Here is a 20,132-nt window from a genome sequence, read left to right as displayed (position 1 = left end):
ACTGCTCCTGTGAGCGGATGTTGCAGTGCATCCTTTGCAAAACAACGAAACCCAGCCTCCTTTTTTTTCTATTTATTTTTTGAAGTACATGCTGACTAACTGATCCATTCCAAACATATCAAAACGAAATCCCACCTAAACTACTTTCCTCATTTATAGCGACCGCTTCTCGATGCCCATAGAAATGCTAGCCGCCAGTTAAAGAAGTCAGACGGCCCAAACAGGCAACAGCACACAGCTCGGAGACACGGCAAAATTACAGTGCTCTCGACAGGTACACCCAATATCAACGTGTCTCCCATCTAACAGAACAGCCAGGTCTGCACTTCTTTGGAAACTCGGGGGACCAAAACCAAAACCGTGGCAGGCGCTGGCTCGTTGGTCTAGGGGTATGATTCTCGCTTCGGGTGCGAGAGGTCCCGGGTTCAAATCCCGGACGAGCCCGTTTTTAATTCTTTTGTATTACACTTTTCCAATTACTATGCATTGCCGATACGCACGCTCAAATTCCATGAACAACAATATCACAGCGACCAAGGGCTGATTGCACAATGGTTAAACGAAGACTGCAGTCTTTGTTGAGTCTGCAAAGCAACTGCTTATGCATTAAACACAATTCTGACGTAACAGACTATAAAACCATTCAGCATCGAGTTTCTGTAGTTTATACAGCACTGTTTATTTTGGTAACGCATCTGCTTGTTTTTTTTTTTTTATTTTTTTTTTATTTTGGTATGTAGTTTAAAACAACCACATAACTAGTGTAACAGATGGGCATTTTGTAGGTACAATTGTTTGTGTACATGTACAATCTAGCACTAGAACGGGTTAATTCATCTTTTCACACTGCACTAGATGCTGCTAATACATTACCTACCTCAAGCAAACCTCAAGCAAACGTCAATCAAGCATTGGTGGTTCAGTGGTAGAATTCTCGCCTGCCACGCGGGAGGCCCGGGTTCGATTCCCGGCCAATGCAACCTTCTTTTTTACTTTATGTATACAATTACAGCCACACGCACCTGCCTTCAATCAGTAAAAAAAAAAAAAAAATCTCCCCGTCGGGGAATTGAACCCCGGTCTCCCGCGTGACAGGCGGGGATACTGACCACTATACTAACGAGGAAGGCACACGCTCCCTGCCACTATGGCAACGCATTTAGTTGCAAAGCGTCTAAGTCAAAACTGCCTGCTGAGCTTAATGGTTTACGGATCGAAAACAGTATAGTACAAAACAATAAAAAAAAAAAAAAACGGGCTCGTCCGGGATTTGAACCCGGGACCTCTCGCACCCAAAGCGAGAATCATACCCCTAGACCAACGAGCCAGCTTTCGGTTTTATCCGGCGGCCGACGCGTGATTCAGTCTCTGGCAGCAAAATAAGTGCAGCATGACCAGAGTCCCGTTCCGTCTGCCGGTGCGGAATGCTGCTGGCACCTCAGAGGAGGGGGGGCTTAATACTCGCCAACGCAACCTTCTTTATTTTTTGGCATTCTTATAGTGCTGCTTTTTTTTTATTTATTTATTTTTTTATTTTTTTTAAATTCGCAGCACGAAAACTAGGATTCACATGTGTTTCACGTAACACTTTTTCAATTCATTCATCTGGTCACAGTGTTTTACCGCTACAGCAGGACCCGGCAATGCTTTTAATGCAATCGGCATTAAAAGCTGCCACGTCAGTGGAGAACTGCACGAGTACTCTCGCTCTCATTTCAGACAAGGGGATTTGAATTGCCTTCTAGCCGCTCTCGCTCACGCCGGGCGCCGTGGCGTGTGTCTGTAATTTCAGCTACAGGGGCAGGTTGAGGCTGGCGGATCGCTTGAGCACGGGAGCTCTGTGCTGCAACTGGCTGTGCCGATCGGGAGTCCGCACTTAGCACGGCATCGACATGGCATTTCTGGGGGAGCTCGTGAATGCCAGGTCGTCTAAGGAGGGGTGAACCGGCCCAGGTCGGGAACGGAGCAGGTCAAAACCCCCGTGTCGCACCAGTAGTGGGACTGCTCCTGTGAGCGGATGTTGCAGTGCATCCTTTGCAAAACAACGAAACCCAGCCTCCTTTTTTTTCTATTTATTTTTTGAAGTACATGCTGACTAACTGATCCATTCCAAACATATCAAAACGAAATCCCACCTAAACTACTTTCCTCATTTATAGCGACCGCTTCTCGATGCCCATAGAAATGCTAGCCGCCAGTTAAAGAAGTCAGACGGCCCAAACAGGCAACAGCACACAGCTCGGAGACACGGCAAAATTACAGTGCTCTCGACAGGTACACCCAATATCAACGTGTCTCCCATCTAACAGAACAGCCAGGTCTGCACTTCTTTGGAAACTCGGGGGACCAAAACCAAAACCGTGGCAGGCGCTGGCTCGTTGGTCTAGGGGTATGATTCTCGCTTCGGGTGCGAGAGGTCCCGGGTTCAAATCCCGGACGAGCCCGTTTTTAATTCTTTTGTATTACACTTTTCCAATTACTATGCATTGCCGATACGCACGCTCAAATTCCATGAACAACAATATCACAGCGACCAAGGGCTGATTGCACAATGGTTAAACGAAGACTGCAGTCTTTGTTGAGTCTGCAAAGCAACTGCTTATGCATTAAACACAATTCTGACGTAACAGACTATAAAACCATTCAGCATCGAGTTTCTGTAGTTTATACAGCACTGTTTATTTTGGTAACGCATCTGCTTGTTTTTTTTTTTTTTTTTTTTTTTTTATTTTGGTATGTAGTTTAAAACAACCACATAACTAGTGTAACAGATGGGCATTTTGTAGGTACAATTGTTTGTGTACATGGACAATCTAGCACTAGAACGGGTTAATTCATCTTTTCACACTGCACTAGATGCTGCTAATACATTACCTACCTCAAGCAAACCTCAAGCAAACCTCAAGCAAACGTCAAGCAAGCATTGGTGGTTCAGTGGTAGAATTCTCGCCTGCCACGCGGGAGGCCCGGGTTCGATTCCCGGCCAATGCAACCTTCTTTTTTACTTTATGTATACAATTACAGCCACACGCACCTGCCTTCAATCAGTAAAAAAAAAAAAAAAATCTCCCCGTCGGGGAATTGAACCCCGGTCTCCCGCGTGACAGGCGGGGATACTGACCACTATACTAACGAGGAAGGCACACGCTCCCTGCCACTATGGCAACGCATTTAGTTGCAAAGCGTCTAAGTCAAAACTGCCTGCTGAGCTTAATGGTTTACGGATCGAAAACAGTATAGTACAAAACAATAAAAAAAAAAAAAAACGGGCTCGTCCGGGATTTGAACCCGGGACCTCTCGCACCCAAAGCGAGAATCATACCCCTAGACCAACGAGCCAGCTTTCGGTTTTATCCGGCGGCCGACGCGTGATTCAGTCTCTGGCAGCAAAATAAGTGCAGCATGACCAGAGTCCCGTTCCGTCTGCCGGTGCGGAATGCTGCTGGCACCTCAGAGGAGGGGGGGCTTAATACTCGCCAACGCAACCTTCTTTATTTTTTGGCATTCTTATAGTGCTGCTTTTTTTTTATTTATTTATTTATTTTTTTTTTTTTAAATTCGCAGCACGAAAACTAGGATTCACATGTGTTTCACGTAACACTTTTTCAATTCATTCATCTGGTCACAGTGTTTTACCGCTACAGCAGGACCCGGCAATGCTTTTAATGCAATCGGCATTAAAAGCTGCCACGTCAGTGGAGAACTGCACGAGTACTCTCGCTCTCATTTCAGACAAGGGGATTTGAATTGCCTTCTAGCCGCTCTCGCTCACGCCGGGCGCCGTGGCGTGTGTCTGTAATGCCAGCTACAGGGGCAGGTTGAGGCTGGCGGATCGCTTGAGCACGGGAGCTCTGTGCTGCAACTGGCTGTGCCGATCGGGAGTCCGCACTTAGCACGGCATCGACATGGCATTTCTGGGGGAGCTCGTGAATGCCAGGTCGTCTAAGGAGGGGTGAACCGGCCCAGGTCGGGAACGGAGCAGGTCAAAACCCCCGTGTCGCACCAGTAGTGGGACTGCTCCTGTGAGCGGATGTTGCAGTGCATCCTTTGCAAAACAACGAAACCCAGCCTCCTTTTTTTTCTATTTATTTTTTGAAGTACATGCTGACTAACTGATCCATTCCAAACATATCAAAACGAAATCCCACCTAAACTACTTTCCTCATTTATAGCGACCGCTTCTCGATGCCCATAGAAATGCTAGCCGCCAGTTAAAGAAGTCAGACGGCCCAAACAGGCAACAGCACACAGCTCGGAGACACGGCAAAATTACAGTGCTCTCGACAGGTACACCCAATATCAACGTGTCTCCCATCTAACAGAACAGCCAGGTCTGCACTTCTTTGGAAACTCGGGGGACCAAAACCAAAACCGTGGCAGGCGCTGGCTCGTTGGTCTAGGGGTATGATTCTCGCTTCGGGTGCGAGAGGTCCCGGGTTCAAATCCCGGACGAGCCCGTTTTTAATTCTTTTGTATTACACTTTTCCAATTACTATGCATTGCCGATACGCACGCTCAAATTCCATGAACAACAATATCACAGCGACCAAGGGCTGATTGCACAATGGTTAAACGAAGACTGCAGTCTTTGTTGAGTCTGCAAAGCAACTGCTTATGCATTAAACACAATTCTGACGTAACAGACTATAAAACCATTCAGCATCGAGTTTCTGCAGTTTATACAGCACTGTTTATTTTGGTAACGCATCTGCTTGTTTTTTTTTTTTTTATTTTTTTTTTATTTTGGTATGTAGTTTAAAACAACCACATAACTAGTGTAACAGATGGGCATTTTGTAGGTACAATTGTTTGTGTACATGTACAATCTAGCACTAGAACGGGTTAATTCATCTTTTCACACTGCACTAGATGCTGCTAATACATTACCTACCTCAAGCAAACCTCAAGCAAACGTCAAGCAAGCATTGGTGGTTCAGTGGTAGAATTCTCGCCTGCCACGCGGGAGGCCCGGGTTCGATTCCCGGCCAATGCAACCTTCTTTTTTACTTTATGTATACAATTACAGCCACACGCACCTGCCTTCAATCAGTAAAAAAAAAAAAAAAATCTCCCCGTCGGGGAATTGAACCCCGGTCTCCCGCGTGACAGGCGGGGATACTGACCACTATACTAACGAGGAAGGCACACGCTCCCTGCCACTATGGCAACGCATTTAGTTGCAAAGCGTCTAAGTCAAAACTGCCTGCTGAGCTTAATGGTTTACGGATCGAAAACAGTATAGTACAAAACAATAAAAAAAAAAAAAAACGGGCTCGTCCGGGATTTGAACCCGGGACCTCTCGCACCCAAAGCGAGAATCATACCCCTAGACCAACGAGCCAGCTTTCGGTTTTATCCGGCGACCGACGCGTGATTCAGTCTCTGGCAGCAAAATAAGTGCAGCATGACCAGAGTCCCGTTCCGTCTGCCGGTGCGGAATGCTGCTGGCACCTCAGAGGAGGGGGGGCTTAATACTCGCCAACGCAACCTTCTTTATTTTTTGGCATTCTTATAGTGCTGCTTTTTTTTTATTTATTTATTTTTTTATTTTTTTTAAATTCGCAGCACGAAAACTAGGATTCACATGTGTTTCACGTAACACTTTTTCAATTCATTCATCTGGTCACAGTGTTTTACCGCTACAGCAGGACCCGGCAATGCTTTTAATGCAATCGGCATTAAAAGCTGCCACGTCAGTGGAGAACTGCACGAGTACTCTCGCTCTCATTTCAGACAAGGGGATTTGAATTGCCTTCTAGCCGCTCTCGCTCACGCCGGGCGCCGTGGCGTGTGTCTGTAATGCCAGCTACAGGGGCAGGTTGAGGCTGGCGGATCGCTTGAGCACGGGAGCTCTGTGCTGCAACTGGCTGTGCCGATCGGGAGTCCGCACTTAGCACGGCATCGACATGGCATTTCTGGGGGAGCTCGTGAATGCCCGGTCGTCTAAGGAGGGGTGAACCGGCCCAGGTCGGGAACGGAGCAGGTCAAAACCCCCGTGTCGCACCAGTAGTGGGACTGCTCCTGTGAGCGGATGTTGCAGTGCATCCTTTGCAAAACAACGAAACCCAGCCTCCTTTTTTTTCTATTTATTTTTTGAAGTACATGCTGACTAACTGATCCATTCCAAACATATCAAAACGAAATCCCACCTAAACTACTTTCCTCATTTATAGCGACCGCTTCTCGATGCCCATAGAAATGCTAGCCGCCAGTTAAAGAAGTCAGACGGCCCAAACAGGCAACAGCACACAGCTCGGAGACACGGCAAAATTACAGTGCTCTCGACAGGTACACCCAATATCAACGTGTCTCCCATCTAACAGAACAGCCAGGTCTGCACTTCTTTGGAAACTCGGGGGACCAAAACCAAAACCGTGGCAGGCGCTGGCTCGTTGGTCTAGGGGTATGATTCTCGCTTCGGGTGCGAGAGCTCCCGGGTTCAAATCCCGGACGAACCCGTTTTTAATTCTTTTGTATTACACTTTTCCAATTACTATGCATTGCCGATACGCACGCTCAAATTCCATGAACAACAATATCACCGCGACCAAGGGCTGATTGCACAATGGTTAAACGAAGACTGCAGTCTTTGTTGAGTCTGCAAAGCAACTGCTTATGCATTAAACACAATTCTGACGTAACAGACTATAAAACCATTCAGCATCGAGTTTCTGTAGTTTATACAGCACTGTTTATTTTGGTAACGCATCTGCTTGTTTTTTTTTATTTTTTTATTTTTTTTATTTTGGTATGTAGTTTAAAACAACCACATAACTAGTGTAACAGATGGGCATTTTGTAGGTACAATTGTTTGTGTACATGTACAATCTAGCACTAGAACGGGTTAATTCATCTTTTCACACTGCACTAGATGCTGCTAATACATTACCTACCTCAAGCAAACCTCAAGCAAACGTCAAGCAAGCATTGGTGGTTCAGTGGTAGAATTCTCGCCTGCCACGCGGGAGGCCCGGGTTCGATTCCCGGCCAATGCAACCTTCTTTTTTACTTTATGTATACAATTACAGCCACACGCACCTGCCTTCAATCAGTAAAAAAAAAAAAAAAATCTCCCCGTCGGGGAATTGAACCCCGGTCTCCCGCGTGACAGGCGGGGATACTGACCACTATACTAACGAGGAAGGCACACGCTCCCTGCCACTATGGCAACGCATTTAGTTGCAAAGCGTCTAAGTCAAAACTGCCTGCTGAGCTTAATGGTTTACGGATCGAAAACAGTATAGTACAAAACAATTAAAAAAAAAAAAACGGGCTCGTCCGGGATTTGAACCCGGGACCTCTCGCACCCAAAGCGAGAATCATACCCCTAGACCAACGAGCCAGCTTTCGGTTTTATCCGGCGGCCGACGCGTGATTCAGTCTCTGGCAGCAAAATATGTGCAGCATGACCAGAGTCCCGTTCCATCTGCCGGTGCGGAATGCTGCTGGCACCTCAGAGGAGGGGGAGCTTAATACTCGCCAACGCAACCTTCTTTATTTTTTGGCATTCTTATAGTGCTGCTTTTTTTTTATTTATTTATTTTTTTATTTTTTTTAAATTCGCAGCACGAAAACTAGGATTCACATGTGTTTCACGTAACACTTTTTCAATTCATTCATCTGGTCACAGTGTTTTACCGCTACAGCAGGACCCGGCAATGCTTTTAATGCAATCGGCATTAAAAGCTGCCACGTCAGTGGAGAACTGCACGAGTACTCTCGCTCTCATTTCAGACAAGGGGATTTGAATTGCCTTCTAGCCGCTCTCGCTCACGCCGGGCGCCGTGGCGTGTGTCTGTAATGCCAGCTACAGGGGCAGGTTGAGGCTGGCGGATCGCTTGAGCACGGGAGCTCTGTGCTGCAACTGGCTGTGCCGATCGGGAGTCCGCACTTAGCACGGCATCGACATGGCATTTCAGGGGGAGCTCGTGAATGCCAGGTCGTCTAAGGAGGGGTGAACCGGCCCAGGTCGGGAACGGAGCAGGTCAAAACCCCCGTGTCGCACCAGTAGTGGGACTGCTCCTGTGAGCGGATGTTGCAGTGCATCCTTTGCAAAACAACGAAACCCAGCCTCCTTTTTTTTCTATTTATTTTTTGAAGTACATGCTGACTAACTGATCCATTCCAAACATATCAAAACGAAATCCCACCTAAACTACTTTCCTCATTTATAGCGACCGCTTCTCGATGCCCATAGAAATGCTAGCCACCAGTTAAAGAAGTCAGACGGCCCAAACAGGCAACAGCACACAGCTCGGAGACACGGCAAAATTACAGTGCTCTCGACAGGTACACCCAATATCAACGTGTCTCCCATCTAACAGAACAGCCAGGTCTGCACTTCTTTGGAAACTCGGGGGACCAAAACCAAAACCGTGGCAGGCGCTGGCTCGTTGGTCTAGGGGTATGATTCTCGCTTCGGGTGCGAGAGGTCCCGGGTTCAAATCCCGGACGAGCCCGTTTTTAATTCTTTTGTATTACACTTTTCCAATTACTATGCATTGCCGATACGCACGCTCAAATTCCATGAACAACAATATCACAGCGACCAAGGGCTGATTGCACAATGGTTAAACGAAGACTGCAGTCTTTGTTGAGTCTGCAAAGCAACTGCTTATGCATTAAACACAATTCTGACGTAACAGACTATAAAACCATTTAGCATCGAGTTTCTGTAGTTTATACAGCACTGTTTATTTTGGTAACGCATCTGCTTGTTTTTTTTTGTTTTTTTTTTTTTATTTTGGTATGTAGTTTAAAACAACCACATAACTAGTGTAACAGATGGGCATTTTGTAGGTACAATTGTTTGTGTACATGTACAATCTAGCACTAGAACGGGTTAATTCATCTTTTCACACTGCACTAGATGCTGCTAATACATTACCTACCTCAAGCAAACCTCAAGCAAACGTCAAGCAAGCATTGGTGGTTCAGTGGTAGAATTCTCGCCTGCCACGCGGGAGGCCCGGGTTCGATTCCCGGCCAATGCAACCTTCTTTTTTACTTTATGTATACAATTACAGCCACACGCACCTGCCTTCAATCAGTAAAAAAAAAAAAAAATCTCCCCGTCGGGGAATTGAACCCCGGTCTCCCGCGTGACAGGCGGGGATACTGACCACTATACTAACGAGGAAGGCACACGCTCCCTGCCACTATGGCAACGCATTTAGTTGCAAAGCGTCTAAGTCAAAACTGCCTGCTGAGCTTAATGGTTTACGGATCGAAAACAGTATAGTACAAAACAATTAAAAAAAAAAAAACGGGCTCGTCCGGGATTTGAACCCGGGACCACTCACACCCAAAGCGAGAATCATACCCCTAGACCAACGAGCCAGCTTTCGGTTTTATCCGGCGGCCGACGCGTGATTCAGTCTCTGGCAGCAAAATAAGTGCAGCATGACCAGAGTCCCGTTCCGTCTGCCGGTGCGGAATGCTGCTGGCACCTCAGAGGAGGGGGGGCTTAATACTCGCCAACGCAACCTTCTTTATTTTTTGGCATTCTTATAGTGCTGCTTTTTTTTATTTATTTATTTTTTAATTTTTTTTAAATTCGCAGCACGAAAACTAGGATTCACATGTGTTTCACGTAACACTTTTTCAATTCATTCATCTGGTCACAGTGTTTTACCGCTACAGCAGGACCCGGCAATGCTTTTAATGCAATCGGCATTAAAAGCTGCCACGTCAGTGGAGAACTGCACGAGTACTCTCGCTCTCATTTCAGACAAGGGGATTTGAATTGCCTTCTAGCCGCTCTCGCTCACGCCGGGCGCCGTGGCGTGTGTCTGTAATGCCAGCTACAGGGGCAGGTTGAGGCTGGCGGATCGCTTGAGCACGGGAGCTCTGTGCTGCAACTGGCTGTGCCGATCGGGAGTCCGCACTTAGCACGGCATCGACATGGCATTTCTGGGGGAGCTCGTGAATGCCAGGTCGTCTAAGGAGGGGTGAACCGGCCCAGGTCGGGAACGGAGCAGGTCAAAACCCCCGTGTCGCACCAGTAGTGGGACTGCTCCTGTGAGCGGATGTTGCAGTGCATCCTTTGCAAAACAACGAAACCCAGCCTCCTTTTTTTTCTATTTATTTTTTGAAGTACATGCTGACTAACTGATCCATTCCAAACATATCAAAACGAAATCCCACCTAAACTACTTTCCTCATTTATAGCGACCGCTTCTCGATGCCCATAGAAATGCTAGCCGCCAGTTAAAGAAGTCAGACGGCCCAAACAGGCAACAGCACACAGCTCGGAGACACGGCAAAATTACAGTGCTCTCGACAGGTACACCCAATATCAACGTGTCTCCCATCTAACAGAACAGCCAGGTCTGCACTTCTTTGGAAACTCGGGGGACCACAACAGCGGCAGGCGCTGGCTCGTTGGTCTAGGGGTATGATTCTCGCTTCGGGTGCGAGAGCTCCCGGGTTCAAATCCCGGACGAACCCGTTTTTAATTCTTTTGTATTACACTTTTCCAATTACTATGCATTGCCGATACGCACGCTCAAATTCCATGAACAACAATATCACAGCGACCAAGGGCTGATTGCACAATGGTTAAACGAAGACTGCAGTCTTTGTTGAGTCTGCAAAGCAACTGCTTATGCATTAAACACAATTCTGACGTAACAGACTATAAAACCATTTAGCATCGAGTTTCTGTAGTTTATACAGCACTGTTTATTTTGGTAACGCATCTGCTTGTTTTTTTTTGTTTTTTTTTTTTTATTTTGGTATGTAGTTTAAAACAACCACATAACTAGTGTAACAGATGGGCATTTTGTAGGTACAATTGTTTGTGTACATGTACAATCTAGCACTAGAACGGGTTAATTCATCTTTTCACACTGCACTAGATGCTGCTAATACATTACCTACCTCAAGCAAACCTCAAGCAAACGTCAAGCAAGCATTGGTGGTTCAGTGGTAGAATTCTCGCCTGCCACGCGGGAGGCCCGGGTTCGATTCCCGGCCAATGCAACCTTCTTTTTTACTTTATGTATACAATTACAGCCACACGCACCTGCCTTCAATCAGTAAAAAAAAAAAAAAATCTCCCCGTCGGGGAATTGAACCCCGGTCTCCCGCGTGACAGGCGGGGATACTGACCACTATACTAACGAGGAAGGCACACGCTCCCTGCCACTATGGCAACGCATTTAGTTGCAAAGCGTCTAAGTCAAAACTGCCTGCTGAGCTTAATGGTTTACGGATCGAAAACAGTATAGTACAAAACAATTAAAAAAAAAAAAACGGGCTCGTCCGGGATTTGAACCCGGGACCACTCACACCCAAAGCGAGAATCATACCCCTAGACCAACGAGCCAGCTTTCGGTTTTATCCGGCGGCCGACGCGTGATTCAGTCTCTGGCAGCAAAATAAGTGCAGCATGACCAGAGTCCCGTTCCGTCTGCCGGTGCGGAATGCTGCTGGCACCTCAGAGGAGGGGGGGCTTAATACTCGCCAACGCAACCTTCTTTATTTTTTGGCATTCTTATAGTGCTGCTTTTTTTTATTTATTTATTTTTTAATTTTTTTTAAATTCGCAGCACGAAAACTAGGATTCACATGTGTTTCACGTAACACTTTTTCAATTCATTCATCTGGTCACAGTGTTTTACCGCTACAGCAGGACCCGGCAATGCTTTTAATGCAATCGGCATTAAAAGCTGCCACGTCAGTGGAGAACTGCACGAGTACTCTCGCTCTCATTTCAGACAAGGGGATTTGAATTGCCTTCTAGCCGCTCTCGCTCACGCCGGGCGCCGTGGCGTGTGTCTGTAATGCCAGCTACAGGGGCAGGTTGAGGCTGGCGGATCGCTTGAGCACGGGAGCTCTGTGCTGCAACTGGCTGTGCCGATCGGGAGTCCGCACTTAGCACGGCATCGACATGGCATTTCTGGGGGAGCTCGTGAATGCCAGGTCGTCTAAGGAGGGGTGAACCGGCCCAGGTCGGGAACGGAGCAGGTCAAAACCCCCGTGTCGCACCAGTAGTGGGACTGCTCCTGTGAGCGGATGTTGCAGTGCATCCTTTGCAAAACAACGAAACCCAGCCTCCTTTTTTTTCTATTTATTTTTTGAAGTACATGCTGACTAACTGATCCATTCCAAACATATCAAAACGAAATCCCACCTAAACTACTTTCCTCATTTATAGCGACCGCTTCTCGATGCCCATAGAAATGCTAGCCGCCAGTTAAAGAAGTCAGACGGCCCAAACAGGCAACAGCACACAGCTCGGAGACACGGCAAAATTACAGTGCTCTCGACAGGTACACCCAATATCAACGTGTCTCCCATCTAACAGAACAGCCAGGTCTGCACTTCTTTGGAAACTCGGGGGACCACAACAGCGGCAGGCGCTGGCTCGTTGGTCTAGGGGTATGATTCTCGCTTCGGGTGCGAGAGGTCCCGGGTTCAAATCCCGGACGAGCCCGTTTTTAATTCTTTTGTATTACACTTTTCCAATTACTATGCATTGCCGATACGCACGCTCAAATTCCATGAACAACAATATCACAGCGACCAAGGGCTGATTGCACAATGGTTAAACGAGGACTGCAGTCTTTGTTGAGTCTGCAAAGCAACTGCTTATGCATTAAACACAATTCTGACGTAACAGACTATAAAACCATTCAGCATCGAGTTTCTGTAGTTTATACAGCACTGTTTATTTTGGTAACGCATGTGCTTGTTTTTTTTTTTTTTTTTTTTTGGTATGTAGTTTAAAACAACCACAAAACTAGTGTAACAGATGGGCATTTTGTAGGTACAATTGTTTGTGTACATGTACAATCTAGCACTAGAACGGGTTAATTCATCTTTTCACACTGCACTAGATGCTGCTAATACATTACCTACCTCAAGCAAACCTCAAGCAAACGTCAAGCAAGCATTGGTGGTTCAGTGGTAGAATTCTCGCCTGCCACGCGGGAGGCCCGGGTTCGATTCCCGGCCAATGCAACCTTCTTTTTTACTTTATGTATACAATTACAGCCACACGCACCTGCCTTCAATCAGTAAAAAAAAAAAAAAAATCTCCCCGTCGGGGAATTGAACCCCGGTCTCCCGCGTGACAGGCGGGGATACTGACCACTATACTAACGAGGAAGGCACACGCTCCCTGCCACTATGGCAACGCATTTAGTTGCAAAGCGTCTAAGTCAAAACTGCCTGCTGAGCTTAATGGTTTACGGATCGAAAACAGTATAGTACAAAACAATTTAAAAAAAAAAAAACGGGCTCGTCCGGGATTTGAACCCGGGACCTCTCGCACCCAAAGCGAGAATCATACCCCTAGACCAACGAGCCAGCTTTCGGTTTTATCCGGCGGCCGACGCGTGATTCAGTCTCTGGCAGCAAAATAAGTGCAGCATGACCAGAGTCCCGTTCCGTCTGCCGGTGCGGAATGCTGCTGGCACCTCAGAGGAGGGGGGGCTTAATACTCGCCAACGCAACCTTCTTTATTTTTTGGCATTCTTATAGTGCTGCTTTTTTTTTATTTATTTATTTATTTATTTTTTTTAAATTCGCAGCACGAAAACTAGGATTCACATGTGTTTCACGTAACACTTTTTCAATTCATTCATCTGGTCACAGTGTTTTACCGCTACAGCAGGACCCGGCAATGCTTTTAATGCAATCGGCATTAAAAGCTGCCACGTCAGTGGAGAACTGCACGAGTACTCTCGCTCTCATTTCAGACAAGGGGATTTGAATTGCCTTCTAGCCGCTCTCGCTCACGCCGGGCGCCGTGGCGTGTGTCTGTAATGCCAGCTACAGGGGCAGGTTGAGGCTGGCGGATCGCTTGAGCACGGGAGCTCTGTGCTGCAACTGGCTGTGCCAATCGGGAGTCCGCACTTAGCACGGCATCGACATGGCATTTCTGGGGGAGCTCGTGAATGCCAGGTCGTCTAAGGAGGGGTGAACCGGCCCAGGTCGGGAACGGAGCAGGTCAAAACCCCCGTGTCGCACCAGTAGTGGGACTGCTCCTGTGAGCGGATGTTGCAGTGCATCCTTTGCAAAACAACGAAACCCAGCCTCCTTTTTTTTCTATTTATTTTTTGAAGTACATGCTGACTAACTGATCCATTCCAAACATATCAAAACGAAATCCCACCTAAACTACTTTCCTCATTTATAGCGACCGCTTCTCGATGCCCATAGAAATGCTAGCCGCCAGTTAAAGAAGTCAGACGGCCCAAACAGGCAACAGCACACAGCTCGGAGACACGGCAAAATTACAGTGCTCTCGACAGGTACACCCAATATCAACGTCTCCCATCTAACAGAACAGCCAGGTCTGCACTTCTTTGGAAACTCGGGGGACCACAACAGCGGCAGGCGCTGGCTCGTTGGTCTAGGGGTATGATTCTCGCTTCGGGTGCGAGAGGTCCCGGGTTCAAATCCCGGACAAGCCCGTTTTTAATTCTTTTGTATTACACTTTTCCAATTACTATGCATTGCCGATACGCACGCTCAAATTCCATGAACAACAATATCACAGCGACCAAGGGCTGATTGCACAATGGTTAAACGAGGACTGCAGTCTTTGTTGAGTCTGCAAAGCAACTGCTTATGCATTAAACACAATTCTGACGTAACAGACTATAAAACCATTCAGCATCGAGTTTCTGTAGTTTATACAGCACTGTTTATTTTGGTAACGCATCTGCTTGTTTTTTTTTTTTTTATTTTTTTTTTATTTTGGTATGTAGTTTAAAACAACCACATAACTAGTGTAACAGATGGGCATTTTGTAGGTACAATTGTTTGTGTACATGTACAATCTAGCACTAGAACGGGTTAATTCATCTTTTCACACTGCACTAGATGCTGCTAATACATTACCTACCTCAAGCAAACCTCAAGCAAACGTCAAGCAAGCATTGGTGGTTCAGTGGTAGAATTCTCGCCTGCCACGCGGGAGGCCCGGGTTCGATTCCCGGCCAATGCAACCTTCTTTTTTACTTTATGTATACAATTACAGCCACACGCACCTGCCTTCAATCAGTAAAAAAAAAAAAAAAAATCTCCCCGTCGGGGAATTGAACCCCGGTCTCCCGCGTGACAGGCGGGGATACTGACCACTATACTAACGAGGAAGGCACACGCTCCCTGCCACTATGGCAACGCATTTAGTTGCAAAGCGTCTAAGTCAAAACTGCCTGCTGAGCTTAATGGTTTACGGATCGAAAACAGTATAGTACAAAACAATTAAAAAAAAAAAAAACGGGCTCGTCCGGGATTTGAAACCGGGACCTCTCGCACCCAAAGCGAGAATCATACCCCTAGACCAACGAGCCAGCTTTCGGTTTTATCCGGCGGCCGACGCGTGATTCAGTCTCTGGCAGCAAAATAAGTGCAGCATGACCAGAGTCCCGTTCCGTCTGCCGGTGCGGAATGCTGCTGGCACCTCAGAGGAGGGGGGGCTTAATACTCGCCAACGCAACCTTCTTTATTTTTTGGCATTCTTATAGTGCTGCTTTTTTTTTATTTATTTATTTATTTATTTATTTAAATTCGCAGCACGAAAACTAGGATTCACATGTGTTTCACGTAACACTTTTTCAATTCATTCATCTGGTCACAGTGTTTTACCGCTACAGCAGGACCCGGCAATGCTTTTAATGCAATCGGCATTAAAAGCTGCCACGTCAGTGGAGAACTGCACGAGTACTCTCGCTCTCATTTCAGACAAGGGGATTTGAATTGCCTTCTAGCCGCTCTCGCTCACGCCGGGCGCCGTGGCGTGTGTCTGTAATGCCAGCTACAGGGGCAGGTTGAGGCTGGCGGATCGCTTGAGCACGGGAGCTCTGTGCTGCAACTGGCTGTGCCGATCGGGAGTCCGCACTTAGCACGGCATCGACATGGCATTTCTGGGGGAGCTCGTGAATGCCAGGTCGTCTAAGGAGGGGTGAACCGGCCCAGGTCGGGAACGGAGCAGGTCAAAACCCCCGTGTCGCACCAGTAGTGGGACTGCTCCTGTGAGCGGATGTTGCAGTGCATCCTTTGCAAAACAACGAAACCCAGCCTCCTTTTTTTTCTATTTATTTTTTGAAGTACATGCTGACTAACTGATCCATTCCAAACATATCAAAACGAAATCCCACCTAAACTACTTTCCTCATTTATAGCGACCGCTTCTCGATGCCCATAGAAATGCTAGCCGCCAGTTAAAGAAGTCAGACGGCCCAAACAGGCAACAGCACACAGCTCGGAGACACGGCAAAATTACAGTGCTCTCGACAGGTACACCCAATATCAACGTGTCTCCCATCTAACAGAACAGCCAGGTCTGCACTTCTTTGGAAACTCGGGGGACCACAACATCGGCAGGCGCTGGCTCGTTGGTCTAGGGGTATGATTCTCGCTTCGGGTGCGAGAGGTCCCGGGTTCAAATCCCGGACGAGCCCGTTTTTAATTCTTTTGTATTACACTTTTCCAATTACTATGCATTGCCGATACGCACGCTCAAATTCCATGAACAACAATATCACAGCGACCAAGGGCTGATTGCACAATGGTTAAACGAGGACTGCAGTCTTTGTTGAGTCTGCAAAGCAACTGCTTATGCATTAAACACAATTCTGACGTAACAGACTATAAAACCATTCAGCATCGAGTTTCTGTAGTTTATACAGCACTGTTTATTTTGGTAACGCATCTGCTTGTTTTTTTTTTTTTTATTTTTTTTTTATTTTGGTATGTAGTTTAAAACAACCACATAACTAGTGTAACAGATGGGCATTTTGTAGGTACAATTGTTTGTGTACATGTACAATCTAGCACTAGAACGGGTTAATTCATCTTTTCACACTGCACTAGATGCTGCTAATACATTACCTACCTCAAGCAAACCTCAAGCAAACGTCAAGCAAGCATTGGTGGTTCAGTGGTAGAATTCTCGCCTGCCACGCGGGAGGCCCGGGTTCGATTCCCGGCCAATGCAACCTTCTTTTTTACTTTATGTATACAATTACAGCCACACGCACCTGCCTTCAATCAGTAAAAAAAAAAAAAAAAATCTCCCCGTCGGGGAATTGAACCCCGGTCTCCCGCGTGACAGGCGGGGATACTGACCACTATACTAACGAGGAAGGCACACGCTCCCTGCCACTATGGCAACGCATTTAGTTGCAAAGCGTCTAAGTCAAAACTGCCTGCTGAGCTTAATGGTTTACGGATCGAAAACAGTATAGTACAAAACAATTAAAAAAAAAAAAAACGGGCTCGTCCGGGATTTGAACCCGGGACCTCTCGCACCCAAAGCGAGAATCATACCCCTAGACCAACGAGCCAGCTTTCGGTTTTATCCGGCGGCCGACGCGTGATTCAGTCTCTGGCAGCAAAATAAGTGCAGCATGACCAGAGTCCCGTTCCGTCTGCCGGTGCGGAATGCTGCTGGCACCTCAGAGGAGGGGGGGCTTAATACTCGCCAACGCAACCTTCTTTATTTTTTGGCATTCTTATAGTGCTGCTTTTTTTTTATTTATTTATTTATTTATTTTTTTTAAATTCGCAGCACGAAAACTAGGATTCACATGTGTTTCACGTAACACTTTTTCAATTCATTCATCTGGTCACAGTGTTTTACCGCTACAGCAGGACCCGGCAATGCTTTTAATGCAATCGGCATTAAAAGCTGCCACGTCAGTGGAGAACTGCACGAGTACTCTCGCTCTCATTTCAGACAAGGGGATTTGAATTGCCTTCTAGCCGCTCTCGCTCACGCCGGGCGCCGTGGCGTGTGTCTGTAATGCCAGCTACAGGGGCAGGTTGAGGCTGGCGGATCGCTTGAGCACGGGAGCTCTGTGCTGCAACTGGCTGTGCCGATCGGGAGTCCGCACTTAGCACGGCATCGACATGGCATTTCTGGGGGAGCTCGTGAATGCCAGGTCGTCTAAGGAGGGGTGAACCGGCCCAGGTCGGGAACGGAGCAGGTCAAAACCCCCGTGTCGCACCAGTAGTGGGACTGCTCCTGTGAGCGGATGTTGCAGTGCATCCTTTGCAAAACAACGAAACCCAGCCTCCTTTTTTTCTATTTATTTTTTGAAGTACATGCTGACTAACTGATCCATTCCAAACATATCAAAACGAAATCCCACCTAAACTACTTTCCTCATTTATAGCGACCGCTTCTCGATGCCCATAGAAATGCTAGCCGCCAGTTAAAGAAGTCAGACGGCCCAAACAGGCAACAGCACACAGCTCGGAGACACGGCAAAATTACAGTGCTCTCGACAGGTACACCCAATATCAACGTGTCTCCCATCTAACAGAACAGCCAGGTCTGCACTTCTTTGGAAACTCGGGGGACCACAGCAGCGGCAGGCGCTGGCTCGTTGGTCTAGGGGTATGATTCTCGCTTCGGGTGCGAGAGGTCCCGGGTTCAAATCCCGGACGAGCCCGTTTTTAATTCTTTTGTATTACACTTTTCCAATTACTATGCATTGCCGATACGCACGCTCAAATTCCATGAACAACAATATCACAGCGACCAAGGGCTGATTGCACAATGGTTAAACGAGGACTGCAGTCTTTGTTGAGTCTGCAAAGCAACTGCTTATGCATTAAACACAATTCTGACGTAACAGACTATAAAACCATTCAGCATCGAGTTTCTGTAGTTTATACAGCACTGTTTATTTTGGTAACGCATGTGCTTGTTTTTTTTTTTTTTTTTTTGGTATGTAGTTTAAAACAACCACAAAACTAGTGTAACAGATGGGCATTTTGTAGGTACAATTGTTTGTGTACATGTACAATCTAGCACTAGAACAGGTTAATTCATCTTTTCACACTGCACTAGATGCTGCTAATACATTACCTACCTCAAGCAAACCTCAAGCAAACGTCAAGCAAGCATTGGTGGTTCAGTGGTAGAATTCTCGCCTGCCACGCGGGAGGCCCGGGTTCGATTCCCGGCCAATGCAACCTTCTTTTTTACTTTATGTATACAATTACAGCCACACGCACCTGCCTTCAATCAGTAAAAAAAAAAAAAAAAATCTCCCCGTCGGGGAATTGAACCCCGGTCTCCCGCGTGACAGGCGGGGATACTGACCACTATACTAACGAGGAAGGCACACGCTCCCTGCCACTATGGCAACGCATTTAGTTGCAAAGCGTCTAAGTCAAAACTGCCTGCTGAGCTTAATGGTTTACGGATCGAAAACAGTATAGTACAAAACAATTAAAAAAAAAAAAAACGGGCTCGTCCAGGATTTGAACCCGGGACCTCTCGCACCCAAAGCAAGAATCATACCCCTAGACCAACGAGCCAGCTTTCGGTTTTATCCGGCGGCCGACGCGTGATTCAGTCTCTGGCAGCAAAATAAGTGCAGCATGACCAGAGTCCCGTTCCGTCTGCCGGTGCGGAATGCTGCTGGCACCTCAGAGGAGGGGGGGCTTAATACTCGCCAACGCAACCTTCTTTATTTTTTGGCATTCTTATAGTGCTGCTTTTTTTTAATTTATTTATTTATTTATTTTTTTTAAATTCGCAGCACGAAAACTAGGATTCACATGTGTTTCACGTAACACTTTTTCAATTCATTCATCTGGTCACAGTGTTTTACCGCTACAGCAGGACCCGGCAATGCTTTTAAAGCAATCGGCATTAAAAGCTGCCACGTCAGTGGAGAACTGCACGAGTACTCTCGCTCTCATTTCAGACAAGGGGATTTGAATTGCCTTCTAGCCGCTCTCGCTCACGCCGGGCGCCGTGGCGTGTGTCTGTAATGCCAGCTACAGGGGCAGGTTGAGGCTGGCGGATCGCTTGAGCACGGGAGCTCTGTGCTGCAACTGGCTGTGCCGATCGGGAGTCCGCACTTAGCACGGCATCGACATGGCATTTCTGGGGGAGCTCGTGAATGCCAGGTCGTCTAAGGAGGGGTGAACCGGCCCAGGTCGGGAACGGAGCAGGTCAAAACCCCCGTGTCGCACCAGTAGTGGGACTGCTCCTGTGAGCGGATGTTGCAGTGCATCCTTTGCAAAACAACGAAACCCAGCCTCCTTTTTTTTCTATTTATTTTTTGAAGTACATGCTGACTAACTGATCCATTCCAAACATATCAAAACGAAATCCCACCTAAACTACTTTCCTCATTTATAGCGACCGCTTCTCG

At 47.0% G+C, this 20,132-nt stretch overlaps 40 non-coding genes across 40 annotated transcripts; 20 read left to right on the top strand and 20 right to left on the bottom strand.

Moving 5' to 3' along the window:
• Positions 1 to 372: 372 nt before the first annotated feature.
• On the top strand, positions 373 to 444 carry trnap-cgg (transfer RNA proline (anticodon CGG)). Its single transcript has one exon. It is a non-coding gene; the product is annotated as a tRNA-Pro (tRNA).
• A 464-nt stretch (positions 445 to 908) lies between these two features.
• On the top strand, positions 909 to 979 carry trnag-gcc (transfer RNA glycine (anticodon GCC)). Its single transcript has one exon. It is a non-coding gene; the product is annotated as a tRNA-Gly (tRNA).
• Positions 980 to 1,054: 75 nt separating this feature from the next.
• trnad-guc (transfer RNA aspartic acid (anticodon GUC)) lies at positions 1,055 to 1,126 on the bottom strand. Its single transcript has one exon. It is a non-coding gene; the product is annotated as a tRNA-Asp (tRNA).
• A 129-nt stretch (positions 1,127 to 1,255) lies between these two features.
• On the bottom strand, positions 1,256 to 1,327 carry trnap-ugg (transfer RNA proline (anticodon UGG)). Its single transcript has one exon. It is a non-coding gene; the product is annotated as a tRNA-Pro (tRNA).
• Positions 1,328 to 2,372: 1,045 nt separating this feature from the next.
• On the top strand, positions 2,373 to 2,444 carry trnap-cgg (transfer RNA proline (anticodon CGG)). Its single transcript has one exon. It is a non-coding gene; the product is annotated as a tRNA-Pro (tRNA).
• Positions 2,445 to 2,920: 476 nt separating this feature from the next.
• Positions 2,921 to 2,991, top strand: trnag-gcc (transfer RNA glycine (anticodon GCC)). Its single transcript has one exon. It is a non-coding gene; the product is annotated as a tRNA-Gly (tRNA).
• A 75-nt stretch (positions 2,992 to 3,066) lies between these two features.
• Positions 3,067 to 3,138, bottom strand: trnad-guc (transfer RNA aspartic acid (anticodon GUC)). Its single transcript has one exon. It is a non-coding gene; the product is annotated as a tRNA-Asp (tRNA).
• A 129-nt stretch (positions 3,139 to 3,267) lies between these two features.
• trnap-ugg (transfer RNA proline (anticodon UGG)) lies at positions 3,268 to 3,339 on the bottom strand. Its single transcript has one exon. It is a non-coding gene; the product is annotated as a tRNA-Pro (tRNA).
• Positions 3,340 to 4,385: 1,046 nt separating this feature from the next.
• On the top strand, positions 4,386 to 4,457 carry trnap-cgg (transfer RNA proline (anticodon CGG)). Its single transcript has one exon. It is a non-coding gene; the product is annotated as a tRNA-Pro (tRNA).
• Positions 4,458 to 4,922: 465 nt separating this feature from the next.
• Positions 4,923 to 4,993, top strand: trnag-gcc (transfer RNA glycine (anticodon GCC)). The gene has a single exon. It is a non-coding gene; the product is annotated as a tRNA-Gly (tRNA).
• A 75-nt stretch (positions 4,994 to 5,068) lies between these two features.
• trnad-guc (transfer RNA aspartic acid (anticodon GUC)) lies at positions 5,069 to 5,140 on the bottom strand. Its single transcript has one exon. It is a non-coding gene; the product is annotated as a tRNA-Asp (tRNA).
• Positions 5,141 to 5,269: 129 nt separating this feature from the next.
• trnap-ugg (transfer RNA proline (anticodon UGG)) lies at positions 5,270 to 5,341 on the bottom strand. The gene has a single exon. It is a non-coding gene; the product is annotated as a tRNA-Pro (tRNA).
• A 1,045-nt stretch (positions 5,342 to 6,386) lies between these two features.
• Positions 6,387 to 6,458, top strand: trnap-cgg (transfer RNA proline (anticodon CGG)). Its single transcript has one exon. It is a non-coding gene; the product is annotated as a tRNA-Pro (tRNA).
• Positions 6,459 to 6,924: 466 nt separating this feature from the next.
• On the top strand, positions 6,925 to 6,995 carry trnag-gcc (transfer RNA glycine (anticodon GCC)). Its single transcript has one exon. It is a non-coding gene; the product is annotated as a tRNA-Gly (tRNA).
• Positions 6,996 to 7,070: 75 nt separating this feature from the next.
• On the bottom strand, positions 7,071 to 7,142 carry trnad-guc (transfer RNA aspartic acid (anticodon GUC)). Its single transcript has one exon. It is a non-coding gene; the product is annotated as a tRNA-Asp (tRNA).
• Positions 7,143 to 7,270: 128 nt separating this feature from the next.
• Positions 7,271 to 7,342, bottom strand: trnap-ugg (transfer RNA proline (anticodon UGG)). The gene has a single exon. It is a non-coding gene; the product is annotated as a tRNA-Pro (tRNA).
• A 1,045-nt stretch (positions 7,343 to 8,387) lies between these two features.
• Positions 8,388 to 8,459, top strand: trnap-cgg (transfer RNA proline (anticodon CGG)). The gene has a single exon. It is a non-coding gene; the product is annotated as a tRNA-Pro (tRNA).
• A 463-nt stretch (positions 8,460 to 8,922) lies between these two features.
• trnag-gcc (transfer RNA glycine (anticodon GCC)) lies at positions 8,923 to 8,993 on the top strand. Its single transcript has one exon. It is a non-coding gene; the product is annotated as a tRNA-Gly (tRNA).
• A 74-nt stretch (positions 8,994 to 9,067) lies between these two features.
• Positions 9,068 to 9,139, bottom strand: trnad-guc (transfer RNA aspartic acid (anticodon GUC)). Its single transcript has one exon. It is a non-coding gene; the product is annotated as a tRNA-Asp (tRNA).
• Positions 9,140 to 9,267: 128 nt separating this feature from the next.
• trnap-ugg (transfer RNA proline (anticodon UGG)) lies at positions 9,268 to 9,339 on the bottom strand. The gene has a single exon. It is a non-coding gene; the product is annotated as a tRNA-Pro (tRNA).
• Positions 9,340 to 10,377: 1,038 nt separating this feature from the next.
• trnap-cgg (transfer RNA proline (anticodon CGG)) lies at positions 10,378 to 10,449 on the top strand. The gene has a single exon. It is a non-coding gene; the product is annotated as a tRNA-Pro (tRNA).
• A 463-nt stretch (positions 10,450 to 10,912) lies between these two features.
• trnag-gcc (transfer RNA glycine (anticodon GCC)) lies at positions 10,913 to 10,983 on the top strand. The gene has a single exon. It is a non-coding gene; the product is annotated as a tRNA-Gly (tRNA).
• A 74-nt stretch (positions 10,984 to 11,057) lies between these two features.
• On the bottom strand, positions 11,058 to 11,129 carry trnad-guc (transfer RNA aspartic acid (anticodon GUC)). The gene has a single exon. It is a non-coding gene; the product is annotated as a tRNA-Asp (tRNA).
• Positions 11,130 to 11,257: 128 nt separating this feature from the next.
• Positions 11,258 to 11,329, bottom strand: trnap-ugg (transfer RNA proline (anticodon UGG)). The gene has a single exon. It is a non-coding gene; the product is annotated as a tRNA-Pro (tRNA).
• Positions 11,330 to 12,367: 1,038 nt separating this feature from the next.
• trnap-cgg (transfer RNA proline (anticodon CGG)) lies at positions 12,368 to 12,439 on the top strand. Its single transcript has one exon. It is a non-coding gene; the product is annotated as a tRNA-Pro (tRNA).
• A 456-nt stretch (positions 12,440 to 12,895) lies between these two features.
• Positions 12,896 to 12,966, top strand: trnag-gcc (transfer RNA glycine (anticodon GCC)). The gene has a single exon. It is a non-coding gene; the product is annotated as a tRNA-Gly (tRNA).
• Positions 12,967 to 13,041: 75 nt separating this feature from the next.
• On the bottom strand, positions 13,042 to 13,113 carry trnad-guc (transfer RNA aspartic acid (anticodon GUC)). The gene has a single exon. It is a non-coding gene; the product is annotated as a tRNA-Asp (tRNA).
• Positions 13,114 to 13,242: 129 nt separating this feature from the next.
• trnap-ugg (transfer RNA proline (anticodon UGG)) lies at positions 13,243 to 13,314 on the bottom strand. The gene has a single exon. It is a non-coding gene; the product is annotated as a tRNA-Pro (tRNA).
• A 1,037-nt stretch (positions 13,315 to 14,351) lies between these two features.
• Positions 14,352 to 14,423, top strand: trnap-cgg (transfer RNA proline (anticodon CGG)). Its single transcript has one exon. It is a non-coding gene; the product is annotated as a tRNA-Pro (tRNA).
• A 465-nt stretch (positions 14,424 to 14,888) lies between these two features.
• trnag-gcc (transfer RNA glycine (anticodon GCC)) lies at positions 14,889 to 14,959 on the top strand. Its single transcript has one exon. It is a non-coding gene; the product is annotated as a tRNA-Gly (tRNA).
• Positions 14,960 to 15,035: 76 nt separating this feature from the next.
• Positions 15,036 to 15,107, bottom strand: trnad-guc (transfer RNA aspartic acid (anticodon GUC)). Its single transcript has one exon. It is a non-coding gene; the product is annotated as a tRNA-Asp (tRNA).
• Positions 15,108 to 15,236: 129 nt separating this feature from the next.
• trnap-ugg (transfer RNA proline (anticodon UGG)) lies at positions 15,237 to 15,308 on the bottom strand. Its single transcript has one exon. It is a non-coding gene; the product is annotated as a tRNA-Pro (tRNA).
• A 1,038-nt stretch (positions 15,309 to 16,346) lies between these two features.
• On the top strand, positions 16,347 to 16,418 carry trnap-cgg (transfer RNA proline (anticodon CGG)). Its single transcript has one exon. It is a non-coding gene; the product is annotated as a tRNA-Pro (tRNA).
• A 465-nt stretch (positions 16,419 to 16,883) lies between these two features.
• trnag-gcc (transfer RNA glycine (anticodon GCC)) lies at positions 16,884 to 16,954 on the top strand. Its single transcript has one exon. It is a non-coding gene; the product is annotated as a tRNA-Gly (tRNA).
• Positions 16,955 to 17,030: 76 nt separating this feature from the next.
• trnad-guc (transfer RNA aspartic acid (anticodon GUC)) lies at positions 17,031 to 17,102 on the bottom strand. Its single transcript has one exon. It is a non-coding gene; the product is annotated as a tRNA-Asp (tRNA).
• Positions 17,103 to 17,231: 129 nt separating this feature from the next.
• On the bottom strand, positions 17,232 to 17,303 carry trnap-ugg (transfer RNA proline (anticodon UGG)). Its single transcript has one exon. It is a non-coding gene; the product is annotated as a tRNA-Pro (tRNA).
• A 1,038-nt stretch (positions 17,304 to 18,341) lies between these two features.
• On the top strand, positions 18,342 to 18,413 carry trnap-cgg (transfer RNA proline (anticodon CGG)). Its single transcript has one exon. It is a non-coding gene; the product is annotated as a tRNA-Pro (tRNA).
• A 454-nt stretch (positions 18,414 to 18,867) lies between these two features.
• On the top strand, positions 18,868 to 18,938 carry trnag-gcc (transfer RNA glycine (anticodon GCC)). Its single transcript has one exon. It is a non-coding gene; the product is annotated as a tRNA-Gly (tRNA).
• A 76-nt stretch (positions 18,939 to 19,014) lies between these two features.
• Positions 19,015 to 19,086, bottom strand: trnad-guc (transfer RNA aspartic acid (anticodon GUC)). The gene has a single exon. It is a non-coding gene; the product is annotated as a tRNA-Asp (tRNA).
• A 129-nt stretch (positions 19,087 to 19,215) lies between these two features.
• trnap-ugg (transfer RNA proline (anticodon UGG)) lies at positions 19,216 to 19,287 on the bottom strand. Its single transcript has one exon. It is a non-coding gene; the product is annotated as a tRNA-Pro (tRNA).
• Positions 19,288 to 20,132: the final 845 nt, after the last annotated feature.

The sequence above is a fragment of the Acipenser ruthenus genome, chromosome 55, assembly GCF_902713425.1.
Source record: "Acipenser ruthenus chromosome 55, fAciRut3.2 maternal haplotype, whole genome shotgun sequence".
Classification (NCBI taxonomy): domain Eukaryota; kingdom Metazoa; phylum Chordata; class Actinopteri; order Acipenseriformes; family Acipenseridae; genus Acipenser; species Acipenser ruthenus.
Note: the sequence above shows the minus strand (reverse complement) of the source record. Positions and strands in the feature narration are given on the sequence as shown.